This window comes from Canis aureus, chromosome X (assembly GCF_053574225.1).
Source record: "Canis aureus isolate CA01 chromosome X, VMU_Caureus_v.1.0, whole genome shotgun sequence".
Lineage (NCBI taxonomy): Eukaryota > Metazoa > Chordata > Mammalia > Carnivora > Canidae > Canis > Canis aureus.
This window is the reverse complement of record NC_135649.1, coordinates 7,934,177-7,961,697: the sequence shown is the minus strand read 5'-3', so window position 1 is coordinate 7,961,697 and position 27,521 is coordinate 7,934,177. Positions and strand designations below refer to the sequence as shown.

Sequence of the window (27,521 nt, the reverse complement as noted above, 5' to 3'; positions counted from 1 at the left end):
GTGAGTCATTACCAAAGTTAACTTTTTTAAAAACATGAGCAAGATTTTGCATGACACGCAAACATTTGCTTACCAAACATTTATTTTTTTCACCTCCTTGTGATTCATTTTCCTCAACTTTGAAGTCTCACTCCCTTACAGCTTTCTCCCTGGTTCAGGATGGCATATAAGCTTCAATTGCTTATGGGTGGTTCTCATATTTTTATGGGGCCCTGTATTATTACATAATTAAATTTCATCTTCTTTCATCTGTTTTATGTCAATTATAAAATTAAACCAACCAGAAGAATCTAGAAGGGTAAAAAAAAATTTTCTCCTACAGGATTTTTGCACAATCTGTTTTGTGGGGGAATGCAAGAAGCCTGTTGTAAGGTCTGAAAAGAACAGAATAGTCTGGGTCCTATGAACTCTCAAAACAAACCAGATGAACTTTCTCTTGAATTCCTTTTATCTTTTCTTCATTTATTTAAGTTTATCCCTTTCACATTTTATCTCCCTTAAGAAGTATCATCTGTAATGTTTATTTGTGCTTATAATCCATCTAATCTTTATATCTGAAATATCTTTTATTTGTAACTACTTTCTAAGTACAATCACATCATCCTGAGTTTATCTAATTCAAATTTGTATTGTTCTTTCATATCTTCTATTATTTTGTTAATTCCTTTTAACTTGTTTTGAAATATTAAATAACATATTGTATTTGTTTTGGGGATATGTCTTTCTACAAATGCTTTTATTGTCTGTGGTGATATTATTCTGCTCCTTATTCTACTTTTAAAATTATACATTAGTATAGTATTCTTTCATGATAATGTTCTAATTCTTTTTGCGTTAAATTCATTTTTCTAAAGAAAAGTCCCACTCTTCTGGGGGGCGGTGATGGGTTAAAATAAATTTTCTTACTTTGTGGCTATGAAGTTCTCTTTCTTTGATTTTTACAGTGTTCAAACTGAATGAGTATGCATTTTCAGTAACCTCCTGGCTCTCTTTCCCCACCGCTATATAAACTATCTTTTTCCTTTGTCCCTAATGTCCCTGTTTTTCTTTTTTTTTAAAGATTTATTTATTTATTTTAGAGTGAGAGAGTGAGCATGGGGGAGGGGGGCGAGGAAGAGGGAGAGAGAATCTTAGACTCCACACTGAGCATGGAGCCTGATATAGAGCTCGATCCCATGATCCTGGGATCCTAACCAGAGACATAACCAAGAGTCAGACTCTTAACCAACTGTGCCATCCAGGCATCCCTACTCTTATTTTTCTGAATTGGGATTCTATTCCCAGGGATTGCCCTTCAATTTAGGGCTTTGTACTGACTAATACATTATGGATGTGTTTTTAAGTTAGAACCAACAATATTTGCTAATCATTAAGTGGAGTGTGAGAGAAAGTGGGTCAATGGTATTGACTCCAAGGTATTTATTTGGCTTGAGAAGTAGAAGTATGGAGTTTGCTTTAATGGGTATGGAGAGGGATTGAAGAGCAGATTGAAGTGCATGAGGGATGGGGATTGAGAGTTCAGGTTTAGGGATGTTGATTTTAAGCAAAACATTAGACATAAAAGTGGAAATATCAACTAGGTAGTGGGATCTGGAATTTTTGGAAGCTGTCAAGCCTGAAGATACATATTTGGGCACTGAGAATAAATATACAGTTTTAAAACCATGGGACTGGATGACACAAGGGGGTGAATGGAATTTATATTATGTAATTAGATAAGAGATCCCAGGACTAGCCTTGGGTCACTCCAAAGAAAAATAAGAAGAAATCAGTGAAACAAGGGAAAACTACAAATGTGGCACCTTAGAAGTTAAAGGTAAAAAAAGTTTCTCTAGGACAAGTGATCACCCGTGACAAATGCTGCTGATACCTACACATCAAATAAAGTGTATCTACAAGCTCAATTATGCTCACTTTATCTCAAATTGTGACCTCTCATACATCAATGAGATATTGTCAATATACAGATAGAGAAACTGAAGGCCTGACTAGAGAAGTATCTGTTGCAAAGTTTTAGAGCTAGTTAGAGGCAGGCCTAGTGTTAATTAACACTAAAGTTACCTTACACCCAACCTAGTGAACACTCAGCATTAAATCATACAGGTTTCCTTCCTGAGATGTCTTGCATTATATTATAAATTAATAAATTAATATATATAATAATATAATATATATAATATAATATAATATATATAATAATATAATATAATATATATAATAATATAATATATATAATATATAATTAATAAATTGGTATTTTCAAAACTATAAAATCTTTAGTGCATATTATTATGCATTGTGTTTAACACAGTTTATTTAAATCTAATGAGGGGCTCTCATGAAAGCCCTCCTTAAGAACTCGAACAAAAGGATCCTAGATCATCTGGAATCTCGTACCACCAGATACCCAGAAGACCAGGGTGCAGTGAATTACAATAATCAATTCTAAAAATAAGGAGAAAAAGTACTAATTAGCCAGTCACATCTTTTTTGAGCACAGGTCATTATCTGGTAATATTGTAAAGACGGTGAAAGCATGTCTTAGTGTCAGCTGTAAGATAGTTATCAACCTACAGATACAAAGGCGATGGTGCTCCAACATGGATTTTGGAATTCAGAGATGGAAAAACAAATAGTAAAAACAATTGCCTCTAATAAAACCCTTCCTGACACTGCAAGGATTAATCAATAATTTTTCATAAAGAGAAAGACTTGAAAATCTCTTTGGGTCCATTTGAAATACTTCACTCTTCTGTCAATGTAGTTAACCTTCCAATTGCATGTGAATTCACATTTACACAGGCACATATTTCTTTACCTTTGCTGTCTTATGCAATTCACATACCACTCTGAAATTCAAGATATTTTTTTTTCAATTTGGAAATAAAAAGGTTAACAATGTAAAAATACAGAGATTGTTACAGCAAACATTTACCCCTTGCCTAGAATGTGACAGATAGTATTTTGCTATACTCATATTATGTTTTTAAAATATAAGCAACTTTTCTGATAACTGTTGCACCTAGAAATTCCTCCTCAATCCTATTCTCCTACCTTAGCCCCTCCACAAAAGAAGTCATGTATTTTGTATTTATTCTACCAATCCATATTTTATAGACAACGTATTTATCTCCATAAATGCTATATATTGTTTATTTTTAAATTACATAAATGATATCCATACTATGTGTATCTTCCTGCAAATCATTTGTTTCCCACAGCATTAGATTTAGAAAATCTATCATTTGATGCATAGAAATCTAGTTCATTATTTTTAACTGGTACATAAAATATCAGACTTCATGAATATACCAAACTTTGTCCATTTTTCTATTGATGCACATTTATTTCCAATCTTTATCACAAATTGCGCTGCACTGATGCAATGATACATGCCTCTTTGCACTCAAATAGAAGAGCTTCCCAGGAATTATATCTAGAAGTAGAATTAGTATAAGTACAAATTCAGATTTTCTAGCTGTTTCTTAATTGCCTTCTGCAAAAATGGTTGGCTTAATTTGTATACTCACCAGGAGTATACACTTGTTAGTGCCAGAGTTTATAGTTTTTGCCAATCTGAAGAGTATGAAATGGTATTTCACTGATTTTTATTTATATTCCCCTGATTATTATGGAGGTATAGCAGTTTTTTATATATTTATTTGTCATTCAATTTTTTCTACTGTGAATTACCTATTTGTATGTATTGCCTATTTTTCTCCTAGTTTGTTCATACTATCTTTATTCTCTGGTATAATGTCTTCATATATTTTGGATTCTAATTCTTTCTCCATTGGATATGTTAGAAATATCTTCTCCTAATCTGGTGTCTTTTAACTTTTTCATGGTATTTTTTTTTTCATCACATGAATGTTTTAAATTTTGATGTTATCATTTTAATTTTAAATAAATCTTTTAGAAGAGATGCCTGGGTGGCTCAGCAGTTGGGTGTCTGCCTTTGGCTCTGGGCATGATCCTGGGGTCTGGGTATTGAGTCCCACATTGGGATCCCTGCAGGGAGACTGCTTCTCCCTCTGCCTATGTCCCTGCTCCTCTATGTCTCTCTCTCATGAATAAATAAATAAAATCTTAAAAGAAATAAATCTTTTAAGAGAAATTCTCTTTATTCACAAAATCATGAAAATATTTTCTCATATATATTTAAATATGTTTAAAGTTTTTTTTGTTCACATTTAAGTCTTACCCAGTTGGAATTTATTTTCATGTATGGGGCAAAGTAAGGATCTAATTTTAGGCTTTGTGTTTTTCACTGAACTGGTAACTAACTGCCTAAGCATCACATGTTTAACTGTCCTTTTACCCTGATAAACTCTAATACCACCTCTGATATATAACAAGTTTACTTATATGAGTTATTGGTACATCCACTTTTGTAAACTATAAAATTGCAATATTAATATATTTATCTGCTTTATTATAGGGAATTCCTAGAAAGTCTGTCTCTGTGGGCCAGGAGGGAGAAACTGCAATGCTTGAGTAAGTCTTTGGATTATTTTTTTCTGTATTCACCCTCTGGTTTCAAGACAACTATCAAGTTGATAGAAAACTTTACTGTAGAATGATGAGAACTAATTCAGGGTAGGAAGCGATAGGAAATGCTCATTATACTGTTGGGAACCCAGGGTCACTCGTAAAGGATATAAGCTACCCCTAGATTATAAACCAAACAATGGTCATTGACCAGCAGTGTAACTCTGAGCAAGGGAGCTAATATTTCAGAGCCATTTTGTCATCTATTAAATGGTCATAACAATACTTCGAAGGCAGAACAGATATGAGAAATGAGACATTATGCAAAATGGTGAGCATGGTGCCTGGTATATCACAAGACTTTCATAAACGTATGTTTCCTACTCAAAAAGGATGAACACTTACAATCGGACTAACAATTTTGTTCACTCAATTTCATAACTTTATCTCCATTATTTTGGCAGTATCCTCTTCCTGCTTGCTGAGCAAGTTCTAAAATGTAAGAATTATAGAAACTAACAAAGGAGTAGACTTATCATGGGATGCTGTCTACAGCTGCACTGTTGGAAGAGAAATGTAGAAATGTCTGTAAACACAGTCAGCATCTACTCTTCACTCTCAGAAGGTATAGAGCAGAAGGCTAAACTAGCAGTGATTCTCAAATTTTATCATTCATCAGTGTCCCCTGAAGGACTTAAATACTCTGGGCCATGATCCCAAAGTTCTGGTTCTGTAGACCCAGGTGGAGATCTTGGAATTTGCATCTCAATAATGTGGTCCAGGGAATGCTGGAGTTCCTAGTCCAGGGGCCACACTCTGAGAACCACTGTTCTATAGTGTCACTACATGTGTGTTTTTGCCATTAAATACTTCCTGATGTTGTTTTCTTTGAAATATGCTGCACTGGAGAAATTTACTTACAACTTGCTATGCAATAGCCATATCAATCAAAAGAAGATTTTAGAAGAACATATTGTACGATAATTATGTTATTTCAAGTCAATTTGTGACACTGTTTGTAGAAAATAACTATAAAACTGAGACACAAATAAATTGTTGAGTTTCCAACTGGGTAGAAAATGTAAATTCTTTTAACACTACATTTGTGCAACTCATGTGGTCAAAGAAACCACAATGACACATTCAATGTGCTATATATTTTTATCATAGCAATCATATTAATATTAAATCTCCAATGGAATCACACAAGCAAAACAACTGGATTAGGAGAAATGCCTGCTGGGACTAGTTTTAGATAATGGAAAACAAAAGAAAATCTGTTTCTGGTAAAGCATAAAACGCTGAGATCTAATCAGTTTAAGAGACAGCTTGGGCATAGTTGAAAAAACTTCGCACATGGAATCAAAGACTGTCTAATTACCCAATATTCCAGTAACTAGCCATATAAACTTGGAAAGGCATCCTAATCACTGTTTTCAGCTTCCTAACCTGTAAAGTGGGGATGAAAACTCCCACTTTAGGAGCTCCTTATAAAGATCATGCAAGATATATAAATCTACTTTCTAAACTCTAACGTGCTATCAATATTAGAGTATCATCTGTCAATCAGAGACATGCGAGGCAGGTAGCAAGGAAGTGATACTCAAAACATTCTCTTCCATAATAATAAGTGAGAGAAGGAGCAAGTAAAGCTGACAACATTAAGTCGCCCAATATTAGGGTTGCTAGATTTAGCAAATAAAAATACAGGATACATAGTCAAATTTAAATTTCAGTTAACCAAGTGATTTTTTAATACAAATATTTCCCATACAATATTTGGAATTTATATATATTAAAATTTTTATTTTATTAGTATCAATTCAAATTAACTGTGTATCTGTTGTAGGAGGTCATTGAGAAAATGAGGCTGCTGGTGGACCCATAAACTAGACTCAGGCAATCTGAGGTTCATTACCCCTTCCCTTGTCCTTGGAACATGTATCCCCCCTTGCCTTCCCTGCCCAGAAGCTGCCCCAAGGACACAGACATAGCCTTGAGATAGTAATGTGGTGTTGAGACCATCTGGAGAGTAGATGTGACTGAACCTTGTAAGGCCTCTAATATAAACTCTTAGGAGTCTCGCAATTGGGTAGAGATCTACTGATTTTTTTTTTTAAGATTTTGTTTATTTACTCATAGAGACACAGGAAGAGAGAGAGAGAGGCAGAGACACAGACAGAGGGAGAAGTAGGCTCCATGCAGGAAGCCTGACATGGGACTCGATCCCAGGTCTCCAGGATCACACCCCAGGCTGCAGGCAGCACTAAACCACTGGGCCACTGGGGCTGCCCAAGATCTACTGATCTTGCAGCCATCCAAGATAAGCTTTGAATGTAAGTTCCCTTGTTAAAACTGCCACCCACCAATCTGGAATGGCCTGCCTTTCTTATGGTCTCTCCTTGCCCTCTAGGTACAGGTTTCAGTTTTGAATTTCACCTGGGGAACTCCCAAGGTCATGAACCAATAGTATCCACTATTTTATCTAGTAACTCTACTCAAAAATATTTCATTCCTAAAGATCAGGGGGAAATGATCCAATGTTTCCATTCTCTTTAAACATCCAGGCCCTTCTGCAACCCTAACCCCTAATTCCTGCAAGTCAATGACCTCTTTCAGGGTAAGGGTTATTCCCATTGCATTTACACCACTTCAATGGACATGTCTGATTCCAGGAATTCTCCATTTGTTCCTACTGCTTCCTTAAAAGAAGCTAAGTCTCTGAAAATTAAATGAAATACACAATATTGGGCCGAGCAAGAACTAAATGTCTTTTCTTGAATGTTTACCTGGGCTCTTTCCGTTCTACTCACATTCCTACCCCAACCCATGACACCCTACCCACTGCTACCACCAGAAAGAAGAGGAAAAAAAGGAAGGTATTATCTGGTCATATAGGTAGAAGTGAATTAAGAAATCAATAGGCATTAATATGCATAAATGAGAACTAATAAAATCAAGGAATTGATGGTATTTGACATAATGCCTCAAGGTAAAACAAATCCATCCATTTCAACTAATGTATCTTCAAGATTCAGAAGACGCACTTGAGGGCTTCCACAATTTTCCATGGCACACCTAACTTGCTCATATGGCCAGTTCATCATGAATACTGTAGAAAAAACAGCAGGGTTTTCAGTAGTCAGCATAGCAGTAGGTTTTTTACATTTGTGCTTCCAAAACTCCGGTTTTGTTTGTTCAGTATAGAATTTTTAATTATCCTGGTACAGAAAATATGTATATGCCAAAATGGAACCAAAATCCAGATGGATTTCAAGCCTTGGCAGAGCATTTCACAAGCAAGTCTCAACTACATCCTTGATGGTTTGTCATTGTCTTTCCTATTATCTTCTCTTTTTCATATGATGATCACATAGCAGAGAGTTCACTCCTTCGAAAAACCAATATTGCCATTACCTCCTGTCTTTTCTTTAATTTCTCTTAAATTCTGATAAGGCAAATACTCAAAGTCTAGTTCATACCTTAGTAGAAAGATGTGCAAAGAACATATAAGTCCTGTATAGTAGTAGTTCTCCAAATTCACTGAATAATAGAATAAATTTGGGGAGATTTTAAAACACTGATGCCTGAGTCCCAACCTCCTTCCCTTTTAAAACGTAATTGCTCTAGGGTATCCAGGTACCTGGTCATGCAGGTATTTACTTAATGGCTCCCTAGGTCTTTTTTTTTTTTTTTTTCCTCTTAGTGATTTTATTTGGGTTCCCCCCCCCCAGGTCTTTAAATGTGCAAACAAGTTGAGACGCACTAATTTAGGAAAGCTTGGATACAATTAGAACCACTTGGGTGGTTTGGGGGAGTTCTTAAAAATCCCCAATTCTCAGGATAGACCTCAGAGCAATTAAATAATATCTGAGACTGGGACCCAGGCATGTAATTTAAAGTTGTCAGGATGATTCCAATGTGAATCCAAGGCTGAGAACCACTGTTTTAGCTGTAGTGGCTTTTCATGCCCTTCCCTTGGCACTTCATTCATTGGAAGAGGACAGAGGGCAATGATTTGTTCATCTCTTTAAGCTTACATTTGAACACAGTGAGTTCTGACTCATCCTGAGTGCTTGGAAAGTATTTGTTTAATGCATGCTGATATTTAAAGATTTTAACACATTGAAGACACAGGAATTCTAACACATAGTTAAATATACTGTCCTGACATCTTGGATAATAAAATATCATATCTCATTCTATCTATCTATCTATCTATCTATCTATCTATCTATCTATCATCTACAGTATCATATATACTAGACATGAATGACATTAGCTATGAGTATATGATGTTAATGCACACATTCTGCATCTCTGAATTTTACTTTTCATATAACTGCTAAGATTAAATGGAAGTGTTTGTACATGCTCCGTATAGTTTCATCCAATAGTCAAAACAAAACTACATGTAGGTGATACTCTATCTTTGTGACCAATCTAGGATTGTCATATTTGGCAGGAAAACAAAGAGAAACAGAATCTAAATTAAATTTGAATTTCAAAAGAACAATAATCAATTATTTTTAGTATAAGTATGCAATATTTGGGACATACTAGAAAATGCCTGCCTTTTGTTTCTATGAAACTCAAATTTAACTGAGTATTCTACATTTTATCTGGGAACCTGAGACCAGAGTGTTAAGCATACAAATATCTTTAAAATAAAAAGCAAGAAAAGTAAAAATACTAATAAAAATGTAACTGATGGTTACAAAACTGCCTAGGTACTATCTTTTAAAAGCCACCTTGCAGTCACCTTATAAAAAAGAGATTTTAGTTATAAACTTCTATTTTAAATTCAATGTCTAATGATTTTATAAACCTATCAAGCACAAGGCTTCTAATTTAGGACATAGTTAAAGTTTCCTGGTGGTAATTAATCACCTACTGAAGCACTGTCGTTTTCAAAAGCAATGTACTTTAGGTTTTCACGCTACTTAATGTTCAGTATATTTGGGAGTAGATTCAGGAAATAAGTATCAACCTTACTTAATCATCAACAGAATTATAAATGGAATATCAGCAGACAAGAGAGAGCTAACCATAAAATAAAATGTATTTAAAAACCATTGATGAAACTTACTTTAACATAACAAAATGATACATAACTCTTTCAATGGGTTCATATATGTTGATTATAATTTCTTTTTTAAAAGATTTATTTATTTCTTCTTGAGAGATAGAGAGAGAGAGGGAGGGAGGAGAGAGAGTAGGGGCAGAGGGAGAGAATCTCATCAGATTCCCTGCAAGTACGGAGCCCAATGTGGGGCTGGATCCCACAAGCCATGAGATCATGACCTGAGTCAAAATCACAAGTTGGACGTTTAATTGAGTGAGCCACCCAGGAGCCCTGATTATCTATTTTCTATTTTAAAACATCATTGATGTGGGCAAATACAAAATACAAAACACTACTTCAACAACTTAAACACAAAGAGGACTTACTAATAAATTTGAGAAAAGGGCTTAGGCTACTTGCCTTTGAAACATACCCATTCTAATAAGAAAAGTCACATGAGAATACAGATAGACTGAGTCTAGGACTGACTACCCCAGTGGTTGGGGACTAGCAATATGAATTTCACTTGAGAACCTGTTAGAAAGATAAATTATTAGGCTTCCACCTCAATCTACTGAATCAGAAACTTTAATCCAGAAAACTGGTTTGAGAAGACCTGCAGGGGGTTGCTGTTGCATACTAAAGTTTGAAGATAAAGATTTGAATCCTGCCTCTGTCATCACCAAGCTGAGTAACATACAAATCCCAAATGGATAGAATTTCAAGCCCATCACTCTTAAAGAAATTAAAATCTACATTGAAGGCAGACTTGTCCTGAGAATTCATAGAGATAACAAACATGAAAACACTTTGTGAATCTAAAAGACTGTAGAGAAAGGGAGACTGAACATGAGAGACTCCTAACTCTGGGAAACGAACTAGGGGTGGTGGAAGGGGAGGTGGGCGGGGGGGTGGGGGTGACTGGGTGACGGGCACTGAGGGGGGCACTTGATGGGATGAGCACTGGGTGTTATGCTATATGTTGGCAAATTGAACACCAATAAAAAATAAATTTACAAAAAAAATAAATAAAAGACTGTAGAAACATGAGTAATCTATGATCTATCATGTGGAAATTTAAAAAAACAAAGCCTTTGAAACTCATAATGATACTTGTTCAATATATGATCAAGTATGTACATTTGTTCTTATTACTTTTGGTCATTTTGATTACCAAATAACAGACACAATAAGGAAAAAAATCAAGATTAAAATGATCTTGGGACTTAAGATATCAATTCTGTCTGCTCAAAGCATCCTATTTAATGTTAAATGTTTTACCCAGACCTATATCCCTTATTATCATTTCTAAGTGGAACAAGTCTAATGATGATTTTCCATATATGTGAGGACATAGGGGGAGAACTTATAATGGGGACTAGGTTTATTGGGCTCAAGAACTGGCTTTGCTGTTCATTCACTGTGTGATTTTAGGCAAGTGATTTAGGCAAGTGCCTGCCCCTCTATACATACTGATCAGTTTAACAAGATGAGCTCTGGGGCCTCTTTAAGCTCTAAACACTATGCTAGGTATGTATTAACATCTTAATACTTCCCATCTTATTTTATTATTTTATTTTATTTTATTTAAATTCAAGTTAGTTAACATATAGTATAGTATTGGTTTCTGGAATAGACTTTAGTGATTCATCACTTACATGTAACACCCAGTCCTCATCCCAATAAGTGTCTTCTTTACTACCCAGCATCCATTTAGTCCATCCCCCTACCCACCGCCCTCCAGCAGCCCTCAGTTTGTTTCCTAGACTTGCGTCTCTTATGGTTTGCCTCCTACTCTTTTTCTTATTTTTATTTTTCCTTCCTTTTCATCTGTTTTGTTTCTTAAATTCCACATACGAGTGAAATCATATGTTTGGGTTTTTCTGACTGGCTTTTTTCGCTTAACATAATACACTCTAGTTCCATCTGCATTGCTGCAAATGGCAAGATTTCACTCTTGTTGATGGCTGAGTAATATTTCATTGTATATATATACAGCACATCTTTGTCCATTCATCAGTTGGTGGATATTTGGGCTCTTTCCATAATTTGGCTATTGTTGACAATGCTGCTATAAACATGGGGAGCATATGCCCCTTCAAATCAGCATTTTTGAATCCTTTAGCTAAATACCTAGTAGTGTAATTGCTAGATCATAGGGTAGTTCTATTTTTAACTTTTTGAAGAACCTTCACACTATTTTGCAGAGTATCTGCAATAGTTTGCATTCCCAACAGTGCAAAAGGGTTCCCCTTTCTCTGCATCCTCACCAACATCTGCTGTTTTCTGAGTTAATTTTAGCCATTCTGACAGGTGTGAGTTGGTATCTCATTGTGGTTTTGATTTATGTTTCCCTAATGATGAGTGATGTTGAGCATTTTTACATGTGTCTGTTGGCCATTTGTGTTTTCTTTGGAGAAACGTCTGTTCATGTCTTCTGCCCATTTCTTAACTGGATTATTTATTTCTCTTATCCCACCCTCTCCTATTGGCAACCAGCAGCTTAGTGAGAATTACTCTGATCCCATTCAACTTATTTTAGATTTTTAAGGAATCCAAAATGGTGTATCTTTCTTAGGGTTCAGGAATTATGAAAAAGAAACAAATCTCTAAAAAAACATTTAATCTACTTTTAAAATTTTTTCAGTGTACGTAGACCAAATATTTTATCTGACCAAATTCAAAACATAAAGACTTAGAAAAATGAGCTTTGGGGTGCCTGGGTGGCTCAGTCAGTTAAGTGCCTGCCTTTGGCTTCGGTCATGATCCCTGGGTCATGGGATTGAGCCCCACGATGGGCTCCCTACTTATAGAGAGTCTGCTTCTCCCTCTCCTTCCCTCTCGTGCTTTCTCTCACTATCTCTCTCTCTCTCTAATAAATAAGTAAATAAAATCTTTTTAAAAAAGAAGAATGAGTTCTCAGTTCAGTCCACCACAACTGTATCACTGCTTCTGAAACCTAATCTCTACTTCATGTAGACAGAAGGGTCTATTTAGTAGGTGTGTTTTGTCACTTAGAGTAATAACTCTAAGTAAAATATACTTTAGATGGCTACTTTAAGCAAGAAAATTTCAAGGTCAGAAGTAGAACTTTTTCAAGAGATACATAATCAAAAATCAATATTTCAAGCAAAATATATTGACTTTGAATGTGCAGAGGAATAAAAATTCAAAAGTATTAATTAATGTATAGGCATCTCTCTAGAATATTCATTGACTAGTAGAGGAGTATCCATTTATTGTTCTAATAACTTCAGGGAGTTTTTAGCCCTTAGAAGATGCAGAAGGATGTTGAGATCTATATTTCAACTTTTAAAGTACCATTTTAAGAAGCTGTACATGGTAAATTTTCTCCTTAGAGAACCATTTTTTTAACCATGTACTGTAGTTCACTTAAAACTGAAATATAAACTACAATTAGCATATGTCTACAGAACACCAGCCATGTCACAAAAAGAAAAATATATATAAGCATTATCCATGTAGATTTTCTATATGATACTATTAATTTTATTTATTATTTATGCTCACATCTTCCTCTAAAAGAATCCTAGGAGATAGTAAGTTAGGTAGACAATACATGTTTATTGAGTATTAACTGTGTGCTTAGTCCTATACTTGGTGTTATAAATGCAATGCTAATAAAACATATATGGTCTTTCCTGTCACTAAGCTTATAATCACTTCAGAGAGAGGGAGAAAAAAAATTAAAAATACACAAATAGATTAATACAGAAATAAAGTCACAATAAGTTAATTGAAGGAAATAGAGGGTATAGTAGTAGTGAATTGAATAGGGATCTAATTAGAATGATCAGGAAAGAACTCTCTGTGGATATTGTTGAGGTGAAACATGAATGACAAGGGGAAAACAGGTTAGGTATAGAGTAGCCCTGGGAGAAAAGAACAAGGTATCTTTCTGGATGAAGAGAAAATTGACTAGTAAAAATAAAAACTAAAGGAATAGAATAGTGAACAAAGTTCCATCCTTATCCTTCCAAAACACATAGTCCTGCAGGGAGTACAAATATTAAACAGATATTTACCAGTAAAGGTAAATAAGTCAGCCACGTAATGTAATGGAGAGTTACAGGGCACTTTGGGGGCATCAAATAATAGTGTCAAAACTGGCTTGTAGAAATCATGAAAGTCTTCTTAGAAATAAAGGTGTTTAAATATGAGAATTAGGGGTCAAACTAATAAATTACACATATAATAGAAAAGAAGGACCATAAAAATGTCTGTATAAGTATAGTATAAGGTTTCAGGAAAGAACTACAAAGTAACTGCAAGTTAAAGGCTGGCGTAATCATTAGTATTCTTCTCACTGTGATAATTTTACCAGCCTCCAAATTCTGGTTATAATTTGGCCTTGGTGGAAGATGAACACATCGACTGATGTCAGTTGAAAGTCCCCCTATATGGTTAATATTCTCACTGTAAATTAATATAATTTCCCTTTAATTATAAAAATTTCACTCAAATATAAAAATTCTTGTCAGGATTAGCTATGTTGGCAAAGGAACCTTTTCCTTAGAATCTCTAGACTATAAAAAAGTAATTCAGAGAATTTCCAAAAACAATTAATTTCTATAATGGAGGCACCATGATGGCCACGGGAATTTTTGTTTTTCTGAGGACTTACCTGTTTTTAATAGTTTTTCTTAATCCTCATAATACCTATTCAGTCCCTGTTTGTGGGTTTCTTTTCTTTTTCTTTCTTTTTCTTTTTTTTTTTTTTTTTTGTGTAGCTTCTTTGGGCTTCCTCTTTCCTTTACAGAGTTTTTCTTAATCAATGTAAAATATACATAACATTAAAATTTCCATTCTAGCCATTTAACAATTCAATGGCATTAATCACACTCATGATGATATGCAATCATCACTACTATTTATTTCCAAAACTTGTTCAGTGCCCCAAAGTGACTTTTGTAATTATTAATCAATAACTCCAAATTTCCCCCTCCACCAAGCATCTGGGAACCTCTGATCTACTTTCTGTTTCAATTAATATGTCTATATCTAATGTAAAATATTTTTATAATTGTAGGTAGCTGAGAGCTTTTTATGTATAAAAAGATTGGAACGGTCTTATTGATATATCTCTGAACACTAACTGCACACAGTTGCTATTTGACCAACTTTCTCAAGACTGAGGATGAATACTTAAACTATAAAATTCTTAGAGTAAAAAATTCATACTTGATATAAGGAATAAAGGACATAAAACATATATAGTGTAGTACAATAAAGGAAAACAAGAGTTTGGGACTGAGATGGAACTAGACTTTAACCTGACTGCGCAATTAGCAAAATATCTGTATATATTTGGGCAATCTATTTAACTTCTGTGTCTCTTTCATCACATGCATAATGGATAAAATTGCTGATGAGATTAAGAGGGAAAAATACCAAACCTATCATCATGGAATATTTTAAAAATTAGCTAAAGAGAAGGGCAGAGAAGTCAGTGATAAGTTTGATCATCTAAATCTCTCAGTCAAGTCCAATAATGCCTAATTTTACTTGCCACTTAATCTCCTTAACAATGCCCAAGAATTTTAGACCCATAATAGGGTCGATTACAGTTTCTGAGAAATCCTTTCTATTAGTTACTACATAAAATTTCTGTGACAAAATGACTACCGTGACTGGGTTGCAGAAAAACTGGACTTACGGTTTCTCATTTCTTTTGTCTCTGTATTCGTTTTGTGACCTTGTCCGGGCCAGCCATTTTCTTTGTAAAATGTCCACACTGTTCTTTTCACAAAAGTGAAATGGTTATACAAAGTAATAAAACGTTAAAATGTACTGGAGGAAAAAGAAAATCATTGTTTATTTTGAAGACAAGAATATTATGTATGATATGCTTAATACAAAAATCAAAGCATGTGAAAAGTTTGGTTTATAAAACAAAATTTAAATAAATAAATAAAACAAAAAAACAAAAAAACAAAATTTTAAGACATTGTAACTAGTATATATTAAAAGGATAAAGATAGATAAAGAAGAGCTGTTAGTTTTAATTTTATCTTAATATTTCATTCTACCAAAGTACTCACTAGCAAAAGAAGGATATCCAAAAAGCACTCAAATATCATGGAACTTGGGAAGAGAGCTTGTGTTTATATAATAGCAAGAGCAATAAATAGATTCTTAGCAGTGGTGTACTGGAGCCAGCTTGCATAGGGAAGCAGGAACAGACTGTTCACGTCTCTTCCCAATTCCACATTCAGTGACATCACACAGCTAGTTTGAAATCAGCCATGGTGGGAATATTCACGCCAAGAAAGCTGGTAAACTATGGGAATCAGGGCTTTTTTTCCCCCCAGAAAGTTACTACCATATAACTGGTTCTTGGCCACAGTTACTTGATGGCTATTGAAGGAAGAAAGGTGGAAACACAAGTCCTTTCTAGGCCTGAGATTGTGTGCAAAACTTTTTCTAAGATCTGGGAACACTTTTAGTAATGTAAGCACTTCTCACACTTTAACATGAGTAGAAATCACTTAAGGATCTTGTGAAAATGCAAATCCTAATTCAGTATGTTTGTGATTATATATATTTTTACACTCTCCTTGGTGAAGGCTATGCTGCTGGGCCAATGGTCATATGAGCAGCAGGGGTTATGGGATATCTAATTAATTTCCTTTAGACAAACAAGACCTGGGGAAGTAGGGGGATGGACTTTTGCCATAAAAAATTTTTAGTTATCACTGTGGAAACCAAGCTCCTGAAGATCATCTACAGAAATGATTTTTGGGGACAGCCCTGGTGGCACACGTCAGGCTCTCTGTATGATGTATGATGCCTGCTTCTCCCTCTGCCTGTGTCTCTGCCTCTCTCTGTCTCTATGAATAAATAAATAAAATCTTTAAAAAAATGATTTTTGGTTATTGTTTCAGTGGTAGAATATACAAATATATATATATATCTCAAAAGTATATTCTATTTCTTTTACAAAATATGGAAAAATTCCTCTTCCCTAAATAATATGCTGTTTATTCTACTTGAAATTCTATTAAAACTAATACATAATCTCTAGTTAAAAATTGAAGAGTAGGACAGCCTAATGTGGGACCCAAGAAATTTAACAAAAATCCCCTACCCCTGGACAAGCAGAGTAGGACTAACTCCATTTTGTGCTACACTCGCCATCTCCTGTATGACCCCCACATGACCTGCTTATATGCTTAAGGCGCTCCCCCACCCTAGTCAAGCCGCTGAGCACACCCTTAGGGAAACAGGCTCATATAGGAATGCGAAGCCCCTAGCTGCCAAAGAATGTAAACCCTGCCTTTTGCCTGCCAAACCTGCGCACCAATTCTCACCAGAGTGATAGGCTAGCTCAAAAGGTCACTATAGGGTAAATTGTAATTCAATTGGCCACCTGCATATGGACCGACATGACTGTGCAACTTTCTGTGTGTGTTACAATCTCATTGGCCACTGGCCCCTATAAAACTGCTACGCCTCTTAACCTCGGGGTCCAAGTCCCTGCTCCACTATGTTGGGTATGCTTGGACCCAAGCTCGAGCTTGTTAATAAACCCTTGTGTACTTGCATCGGTGTTGGCTCCTCGGTGGTTTCTTGGGTTCGCAATCTTGGGCACAACATATTCTACTTGAAATTCTATTAAAACTAATACATAATCTCTAGTTAAAAATTGAAGAGTAGGGCAGCCCTGATGGCTCAGCGGTTTAGCGCTGCCTTCAGCCCAGGGCATGATCCTGGAGACTCCGATTGAGTCCCACATTGGGCTCCCTGCATGGAGCCTGCTTCTCCCTCTGCCTGGGTCTCTGCCTCTCTGGGTCTCTCATGAATAAATGAATAAAATCTTAAAAAAAAAAAAAAACCTGAAGAGTAATGTTATTTTACTATTCTATTCCATTCTCTCAAAATCTGCCAAAAGCATAGAAAGAACAGGGTAGAAACTGTGTGCGCATGTGCATGCGTGGGTGCGTGCATGCTAATATGTATGAGGGGGGGTGGATTTGTGCTCAAACTCGTGAGGAAATAACCACTACATCAACCCACAAGTTTTGAAGCCTGTCTACAGAAAAACTATGAAATATGAATAAAATCAAGGGACAAGATTCAGACATAAAGTATATACCTCTTAGCTCTTCACAAAAAAAAATAATAATAATAAAGTATATACCTCTTTACACTTTGAGGATTCAGAGTTCCTCAAAAATAATTAGTGTTATCCCTAGTGTTACATTCAACAATCTTTCAATCACACTGATATAACATGTTTATCATGCTCTAACCTGCTATCCAGCTGGGACTGCCAGAGGTAAAATGCAGAAGACAGAATGACAGAAGAGAAACACTAATCACTACAGTACACAATGGAGAACCTATAGCTTAAGGGATTTACTGTGAATGACCAATCACGTGTATGCTAGTAATTGAGAGAAGATACAGCACTAGCTAAAAAGGATAGACATCGGGCAGCTCATGTGGCTTAGCGGTTTAGTGCCACCTTCAGCCCAGGGCTGATCCTGGAGACCCCGGATCGAGTCCCATGTCGGGCTCCTGCGTGGGGCCTGACTCTGCCTGTCTCTCTCTCTCTCTCTATCTCTCTATCTCACATGAATGAATAAATAAAATCTTAAAAAAAAAAAAAAAAGGATAGACATCTGTGGTGAGAAGCTGGCCCAGGAAGTGAACCTATGTCAAAGACACTGGCATCTTCACATCAGTATTTTTGTCCCCACATCTAAAGTATGGCTGACATCATTAAAAGATAAAAATAATCCAAAGCAATAAGAATTAAATTATCTAAAAGAAATTGAAAAAAAATTATGTTTTAATTAAACAAGGTATTAAACACACGCAAAACAGAAGAGAATAACATGTATCATAAAGACAATTATCCAAAAGAGAAAATTATCCAAAGAATCGGAAGATGGGTTCAACAATTATTTCTTCATAGTCTCAAAAATAATTACAAATAGCATGAATTGGATAACAAAAAACAACTACAATAAGAATGCAGAGGATCAAAACTTATATGATGATGGAAACAAAAACCTAGTAGAACCCAGAAAACAAGTGGAAAAGAAAGATCTAAGCATTATAGACATAAGATCATATTAAAAATAACACAATTATATATAAACATTATTGAAAATATAGTGGAACTTAATGAAAAAGCACGAATGTATTACACTAAATAAAAGCTAAACAAAAGCAAGCTTTTTAAATACTAAAAACAATCCCCAAGAACCAGACCAAAGATTTCCAACTCACCCAGAACTGGTAATTCTGAAGAATAAAGCAAGACACACAAAGGCTAAGAAAGGCTTGACTATGCAGATGAAAAGGATATACTGTATCACAGGGGGAAAGAACGTACAGAACAGTCCGCAATGAGAACCGATCTCGAAGTTGCTGAATTTCAAGGATAAAGGAAGATACGTGTAGGCATTCAGGAAGAAGTAACAAGTCAATTACAAAGAGGGTTCTATTTTCCACTTGCAATGACAGATTAACTGATACTAAACCTCCTCTCCTGCTGTGAAACCAGAAAACTGGACAGAATATATGACACAATTGTTTCCAGACGGTGGACAACAATCAGTTTAGGGCTGTGAGTATTTCCTTTCAAAAAAAGATAAACTGAGCCCCAAGACCACCACAATTGTATGCCTTTCTGGACCACAGAACAAGGATGGAGAAATGAAACTAAAATAGTGGTCTTGCTAATTTAAGGAGGCAAAGATGTGAGTCTGGAGAAGATGAAGCATCTAAAAATAATAGAGTAGATACCTAGAGAAGTTATACAGAACAAGAACTGCAAATTTCTGCATAGAGATCCCTTGAGATTTTGGCTATATATTAAGCTATGAATGTATAGTATAAAATTCCAAAAGGGCAAATAACATATCTTGGAGATTAGAAAATTTAACAATTCTTAGAGTTTACATAGGATGATGGAGGTTTTTAAAGTCTAATCAGCCAGGATGGAGAGACTATGTTAAATGCCCAGAGCATTGAGTAGAGATCCCAGAAGGATCATGCTTTGGAAGTAGGCATAGAATAACCCTAGAGTAAAGATTACTATTAATATGATGGAGAAAGCCTAAATATCAGCCTCTGAAGGAGAAGCAGGCCTGTAAGTAACCTAAATCATCGCCAAAAAAAAAAAAGGCAAAGACATTCTTTTAGGGAGGAATAAAAAATCCAGACACTCAGCAATGGAGAATGACAATGTCTAGTGTACAATAAAAAGTTCCTATACATGTGAAGAATCAGATAGACTCATGATTGGGAGAAAAAACTCAACAGAAACAGAGCCAGGTATGAACAAGATGATGAAAACAGCAGAAAAATAGATTTAAACGGCTATTACAACAATGCACCAGTAGTTAAAGGAAGGCATAAACATGATAAATAAAAGATGTTAAAGTAAATAACATTGAATTTCTAGAGCCTCAAAATACAATTCTTGAAAAATTCATTGTATGGATTTAGCAACAGATAAGACACTGCAGGAAAAAAAAAAAGTAACTGAACCTAGGGGCACCTGGATGGCTCATAAAGTATCTGCCTTCGGCTCAGGTCATGATCCTGGGGTCTTGGGATCAGGCTCCCTGCTCAGCTGGGAGCCTTCTTCTCCCTCTCAGTCTGCCTGCCGTGTACTCACTCTCTCTGTCAAATAAATAAAATATTTTTGAAAAAGTAACTGAACCGAAAGATATGACAAGAGAAACTATTGAATCTAAACCACAGATAGAAAAAAATGCTGTAAAAATATGAACAGTGTCTCAGCGATGTATAGGGAAATACATAAAAGTCTAACATATGTGTGATTGTTGATGGAAAAAGATAAGGGGCAGAAAAAATATTGAAAGAAGCAAAGGCTAGGTTGTCAGCAAAAACAATAGTAGAATAAGAACCTATAGAAATTCTCTCTTCCATAAAACCAATGAGAAAACTGGCAAAAAATACCAGCATCAACAATTTCAGAACTCTGGAAACTAATGAAATGCTTGCAGCAATCCAGGGAACACTTAGTCAAGAAAAATGGCCAAAACTCTTTAAGGCCAATCCTCTACAAAAGCAATAAAGAACACTGGCAAAATAATCTGACATAGTCAACTTTAAATAATTCTGGAAATTAACCAAAGGCTTGCAGCAATCTAAGGAGCTTTTTTTTTTTCCAAAAAACAGTGAAATATTGGTAAGAAGAGCGTTTTTATTAGCTCTATTCTCATAGAGTCATGTATGCAAATATTTATAAGTTACTAATAATAACCAAAAACTGCTGAGGGGGACAAATGTTTATCATGTAATAAATAGATAAACACATTATGATAAGGCTTCATTTTCACATATACATGGGTACATATTTTAGTCTCTCGTGTATTCAAAATAAAGGATAAAAAGAAAACCTTTCCTCATTGACTAAAATTCTCTAGATACTACCTTATCTCTCTTCCTTATTGACAACTTTTCAAGATCTGTTTACAGTGGCTTTCTCTTCTTCACTTTCCATTTATTCCTCATCCCACTCAGTTTGATTTGTGCCCACTCACTGTATTGCAATGTTCTTGCTAAGTTAACTGATGCCCTGTGTATTGTTAAATTCAGTAGAAAGGTTTGAAATATGGTGAGGTCTCAACCTCTCAGCAGCATTTCCATATGTTAATTCAAACTGTTCTAGTTATTTTAGTAAGCAACCTTTTTTCTTACAAGTGAAATCATTAGGATTTTTTTTAGTATTGGACTTAAAATATAAAATCTTAAAAATATAATATACTCATAAAAATGCAGTGTCCTCATAATATGTTTCACCAATTACTACTGCTAACATGCCTTTCAGGTAATATGGATTATGTTTTTGAAAATTGAAAGTTAATAGGGTTGATACATTAAATCCTGCATCATAGCAACTTTCTGGATTTAATCCCATTGTGCTATAATTGGATGTATTTTGAATTTATTATATTCAGTGACTGAAGTAATAGAAAAAAAGATTAAATGTGTTTACATGCCTCTAAAAAGGGCACAATGTCTCTTCTTGGCCCATTTTTAGAATGTATATAACCTGAAGCTATATTAAAATCGAGAATGCTGTATTCCGATTGAAACTGTTTTGTTTAAATTATATCATTATTCATGTTATTTACCACATTAAAACCTTTAAGAATAAGCTGTCTTCTTTATTAAATGATATATTGCCTTAAAATATTTTAATTATAATTATGATGATGATTATCTTTTGTAAAGATGAAGACCTTACAAGTTATTTTGCACCAAGTTGCCATGAAGGAGTCCTGTCATATTCCCCGTCTGGAGTGGTTCAGCTCACTTGGTCTGTCCATGATTGATAATAAGATAGTATTTATAATTATTTGCTATGCCCACCCAATTCAGGTTTCTCTCCTAAAGTAGTATTTGAAGTTTATTGTTGTTTGGTTGTTATCCTTTGAGGTGATAATAAAGACAAGACATATTTGCTTTTTTGAGAAGTGTATCTGCTCCTGATCAAGAGAATAAGAGCGATCAGGATCAAGGTAAGGTATGGACTTCTGCTCTTCAACACCAAGCTCTCCACTCCTAAGCATGGGCAAAATCCTAACCTAAAAGGGTAAAGAAATGTTTCCATGTTAGTCCTGGATTAATTCCTCTACATTTTATAATAGTTTTAAACCACTGTCTTTTGATATGTCAGTATCATTGATTAGTCCAAAAAGTCATTTTTTGTCTTTCTATCGTATGAAGCTTGCCTAATTTAACTCCCAGCAGAAAATTTATTTTAAAGGTCTGAGAAATTCCTCACTGCCATCCCAATGTACAAATGAATTTTCTTCCAATTCTGCAAAATATTTCATGAAGGTACCTCTGTCTAGATATGCCTTACTATAAATCATCTTCTACTGCTGCAGTGAAGAAGTTTCATAGACCTTCCTTTCTTTTATCAGGGATGATAACATCTTCCAATTTGAAAGCTAAATGGAAGAGTAAGCCTCTATTCTGAAATAATTTACACTATGATCACTTCCTGTCATGATATCAGTAATCCATCCACCCCATATCCTACACCAAATAGCAGTAAATCTGACTCAAACTTTCTATGTACTCAGCTGATCATTTTGATTTTTTGTTTCTATACTTTTAGCCTTTTATGTTCAACTATATGTACATTATGCTGAAAATTCAACTGCATGTCCACTGCTTACCTTTTCAGATCTTGCGTGCTAACAAAATTGAAATACGTGACCTTGGAAAAATGGCCTAACTCCTATAAATTCAAGTTCTTCACATGTAAAGTAAAAGTGATAGTTGGTAAACTTCCCCTATCCCCTGTAGAATTGTTATGAAGACTGAGCAAAATATCTATTACTCACTTAGCACAAATATCTGGGATATAGTAGACACTCATTAAATAGTAGTTAGTTGATGTTTTAGGGTGCTAATATATAGCATGCCTTCTTTCCATGTGTAGTAACTGAACCAATAACTGAAAGAGACCAAGGAATCAATAGATGAACAACAAAGATGCCCCTTAATACTAATAATACTAATACAGAAGGATGTGGCTTAGATGTTTGTGAACAATAGGCTTCCCAATACTCTACTCCAGAATTAGGCAGACTTACCCTGGCCAGTCCTAGGCAGCATTGAACAATCATAGGCTCATTCCTACAATGGCATCATATAAAATTTATGGCATGGAAAAACAAGACATAATTTGCCCTCTTTATAATCAGCCTTACTACTAAAGGGAAACACTATATGTCACCTCAAAACATGCATCTTTGACCTAAGCATTATCTTGAACTGGTTATTTTAAAAACAGACAAAGGAAAAGCTCTTAAGTTACTTACCTTTTTGTAAAGGAAATTTATATTTATAAAAGAAATCTCCATTTGTAAGAGTGTCTCCTTCTCTGTCCTGAAGAGAATAGGATGACCTTAATCCCCAGAAACTCTTATTAATGGAGAAGGCCCCCAACTCAAATTTATATAACAACTTCACCATTGTCTGTTATGCTTTTCTTGGTTACCTCCCATTAACAAGCTTCTCCCAAAACCCCCAAATCTTATGCCTTTAGCTGAAGAAGGTGTTTACGGTGATAGCTTGGACCATTTCAGAGTTATTCAGTTTTCCTGGATCTCTCTCATGCATACAGGAGTTTACATCTTATTAAACTTCTGTTTATTTCTCTGTTGTTAATCTGTCTTTTATTACAGGGGGTATCAGCCAAGAACCTAGAAAGTTATAGGGAACACTATTTTTCCTTCTCTACACTACCAACAAGGGTAAGGAGAGAAGGAAAAAATCTATACATGTCCTGTTCCTTATCCCAAAAACTCTTTTCCTCCAGGTTCCAGTTTCTATATGATCTCTTCACAAAATCCTTTCTGACATTTCTACTCAAATAATTTTTATCCTCTCTGAATCTTCCTTGGTCAGTATGTGTGCCTCTCTTAAAGTACATTCCATTAAAAAAAATTTAAAAATTTAAAAAATAAAGTACAGATCATATTATTCATGAAATGATCACTATTATTCATACCTATATTGTTTTCACTACTGTTCATCCAATTATGTAGCAATTGTTCCTTGATCACTCTCAAAGTATCAGGCAATGTGCAATGTGCTGTTGGGGAGATGGACAATAAGTTCTTTGATGGAATAATCTGTATCTCTTCTCTTCTTTGTAGCCCCTTGACTCTTACTATTTGCTCAATAAAATTTCATGGAATGAAAGAACAAATAGTTAAAGGTAAAAGTCACTATTTTCCTCAGTGCTGGAAGTCAAAATGAAAGCCACCAAATTCTCCATTTGAAGTATCACTATTTGAAATTAATAAGTACTCAATTTCTACACGAAGTATTTGAAATACTAGTGATTCTGCAGAATATGTTCACTTACAAAATACAAAGTGTTAATAAACACAACTAAATTTCATTAACGTAAATTCATACACACAGCATTTGATGTAATAATTCCTAGTCAGGACCAGCTGGCATACAGCTGGATATCTTTTTACGTTTAAGAAGATACCAGTACCAAAGAGATGAGCAAGTCATTGGAAAAACTACTGCAGTATAGCTTGCAGACAAATCCAACAGTCTGAACAGTCTCACCATTCCCAACTTGCTGAACAAGTCTACAAGATAACTGTTGAAATAAAAATCTTGCCCAATATTATAAAAATTTAAGATCTCATGCAATATAAAAGTACAATCCAAGCTCATTTATTTTCACAGTAAGATATAATCTCAACCATTCAGACTTTAGTGCACATATGATTTACCTAGTAGAAATTGTTTAAATGTCCTTTCCTGGGCTCCACCCCAAAGGGCTCTGATTGCTTTAGTTTGGGATAAATCCATAATATCTGGATTTCACTGACATGGAAATCCTTTCACAAGTGGTCATTTGACCATACAATATTTGAGAAACACTGTTATAGATTAAGATTCATTTTCAAAACATCTAGACAGATTTTCATATATTTTCTTCTAACCTTAAAATAGAACTCTGTTATATGTAGAGAAGAAAAATAATTTTCCCTTTACCTTTTTAGGATATTAGTTGAGATCTCCCTGTAATAAAGAGACACATTAACAGGACAGAAGTTTAATAACATGTATACCTTCTGTAAGCACGGGAGAGACCTAGCAAAACTGAATACCTCTCCCAAATGACCCAAGCCACCACCCTAAATACCATTTCCAGCTAAAGACAAAAGAAAGATCTGGGGGGTTGGTGGTGACAATTATGAGAGGCTAGCAGGTAAAGCAAAGTAAACAAAGGTAAGGTTGTTATGCAGATTTAAGTTGGGGGTCTTCTCCATGATAAGATTTTTCTGGAGATTTAGAGACTCCCCTCTATTCCTCTATTTCCTGTCTCCAGAAAGGGAGACACTCTTACAAACAGATTTAAATGTAAATATCTCTTACAAAAGGGTATCTTCTGCTTAATCTTCAGAGTTTCTTCTATATTGGTTGTTTCTTAAAAATAATACTTTTGGGGTCGCAAATTTTATTCTGCTTCACATAGAAGAACCCTTGAGGCAACTGATATGTAAATATACTATAAGGCAGGGCCTCTCAAACTTGATTATATATTGAAACTAAATGAGAATATTCAAAGTATGTCAATAATTAGGCCCCTTGCCCCCAAATTCTGATGTAATTGATCTGGGGTATGTTTTGAGAATTATGATTTTTTAAAAATCTCAGGTGATTTGCATGTGAAACTGAGGTTAAGAATTCTTGGTATAATCAATGTGTTTCTCAAACTTTAATGCATATATAAAAACATTAGACACACTATTAAAATACTCTTGGTTTGATATGACAGTTTAATCTTTCCAGAAACTAATCTTCCCAGTGATAACTATAAACTTTATAAAACATCAAAAAAATGACAATAATAATATACTATCAGAGGATGATGAAGAGAAAAAAGCAGATTATGGAGGGGAATCAAAACTTGAAGAAGCAACAGAGGATCATGAGTTTTCTTTTTTAAATTTTTTTTTTTCAATTTTGTCCCAAGAATGCATCACAGTACCAGATAACATTAGAAGCAATTATAACTCTGATAGAAACCCTATCATTTTTCTGGCTGGAGAAACTAAAATGAGGAGTCTGGGAAACCATGCCCAATCTCTGGAAAGCAAAAGGGGAACCCAAAAATCCTATATATAAAAATGCACATGTCTCAGATTAACCCCTGAACAATGCACATTCAAGACTGATTCAAAGCAGCACAAGAAAGACTTGTGGAACTAAACTGATCAGCCCATAGGAAATGAGGTAGAGCTTAGTTTGAATCTAACCAGATTAACTGACACCAAAACCAAAATCATCAACCATCCTCAGGTAGTCTACACAACACAAAACTTATATTGTCTAGGATAAAACTGACAGTAACACACTGTAATAATAATTAGGAAAATGCAATTCTTTAACGAGGATAAAATAAGCATCAGAGGTGTACCCCAAAATGTTAAATATTAGAAATATCAGAGACAATTTTTAATGTAGCTATGATATCTATGTCCAATGAGATAAAGAAAAGAATAATCAAAATAAATACAAATAGGTAACAAAAGCACTGAAAAAAAATATTAAAGGAAGTAAATGGAAATTTTAGAATAGAATGCGATATCTGGAACAAAAATTTTACTGGAGGAGTTTGGTAACAGAATAACAGTGATGATGGAGGAATGGGCCAGAGTATTTGAAGATAGATTAATAGAAATTATCCAATCTTAGGAATAGAGTTAAGAGATAAACAAGGAAACAAAACAGAGTCTCAGGGACCTGAAGATTCCCAGCTATCCCTGAGAATAGCCTAGGACAGTATTCCTAGAATTATTAGAAAGAGAGAATGTGACCTTAAAAATATTTATAGAAATAATGGCTGAAAATTTCCCAAATTTAGTGAAAGACAAATTTACAGAATCATAACCAGCAAACCTCAAACACAATAAATTCAAATTCCATACCTAGACACATCTTAAGTGACTGCTAAAATAAGAAGAGAAAAATTTGAAAAAAAGATACAAGAAAACAATACAGAAATCAATGATTCAAATGACTAAGAACTTCTCATGAGAAACAACAGAAGTCAGAAGAGAGTACAATAATATTTTTGAAGTGCTCAAAGGAGAAAAAAAGAAAAACTGTCAGTCCAGAATTCTACAGGAATAAAATTGCTTAAAAATCACCTAAAGGAAAACTAAAACAAGATGTTGTTAGCAGACCTATACTATATGAATGCTAAAGGAAATTCTGGTTGAAGAAAAATGACACCTGAAAAAATATGGAACTTCAAGAATAAATGAAGATTATTGGGAATGATAAATATCTAGGTGAAGGTAAAATGTTTATCTTAAATTCATTCAGATTCTTTAAAAATAACAATATTTTCCCATGTTTTTTTATATGTACCATATATGACTTCTATGACATAAGACATCAAGAATGG

The 27,521-nt window shown here is 34.7% G+C and overlaps 1 long non-coding RNA gene across 4 annotated transcripts in view; it reads right to left on the bottom strand.

Moving 5' to 3' along the window:
- Positions 1 to 27,521, bottom strand: part of LOC144308680 (uncharacterized) — a 123,967-nt gene that overhangs the window by 63,307 nt on the left and 33,139 nt on the right. The window contains exons 1-2 of one of the 4 annotated variants that reach the window (XR_013375051.1): positions 18,815 to 18,932; positions 15,234 to 15,316 (exon numbers count right to left, since the gene is read on the bottom strand). The exons of 1 other annotated variant lie outside the window; for it this stretch is intronic. This is a non-coding gene — a long non-coding RNA (uncharacterized LOC144308680). Of the gene's footprint in view, positions 1 to 15,233; positions 15,423 to 18,814; positions 18,933 to 27,521 lie in introns of those variants that run through there. 2 more of the 4 variants (XR_013375053.1, XR_013375049.1) reach the window with 2 other exon arrangements.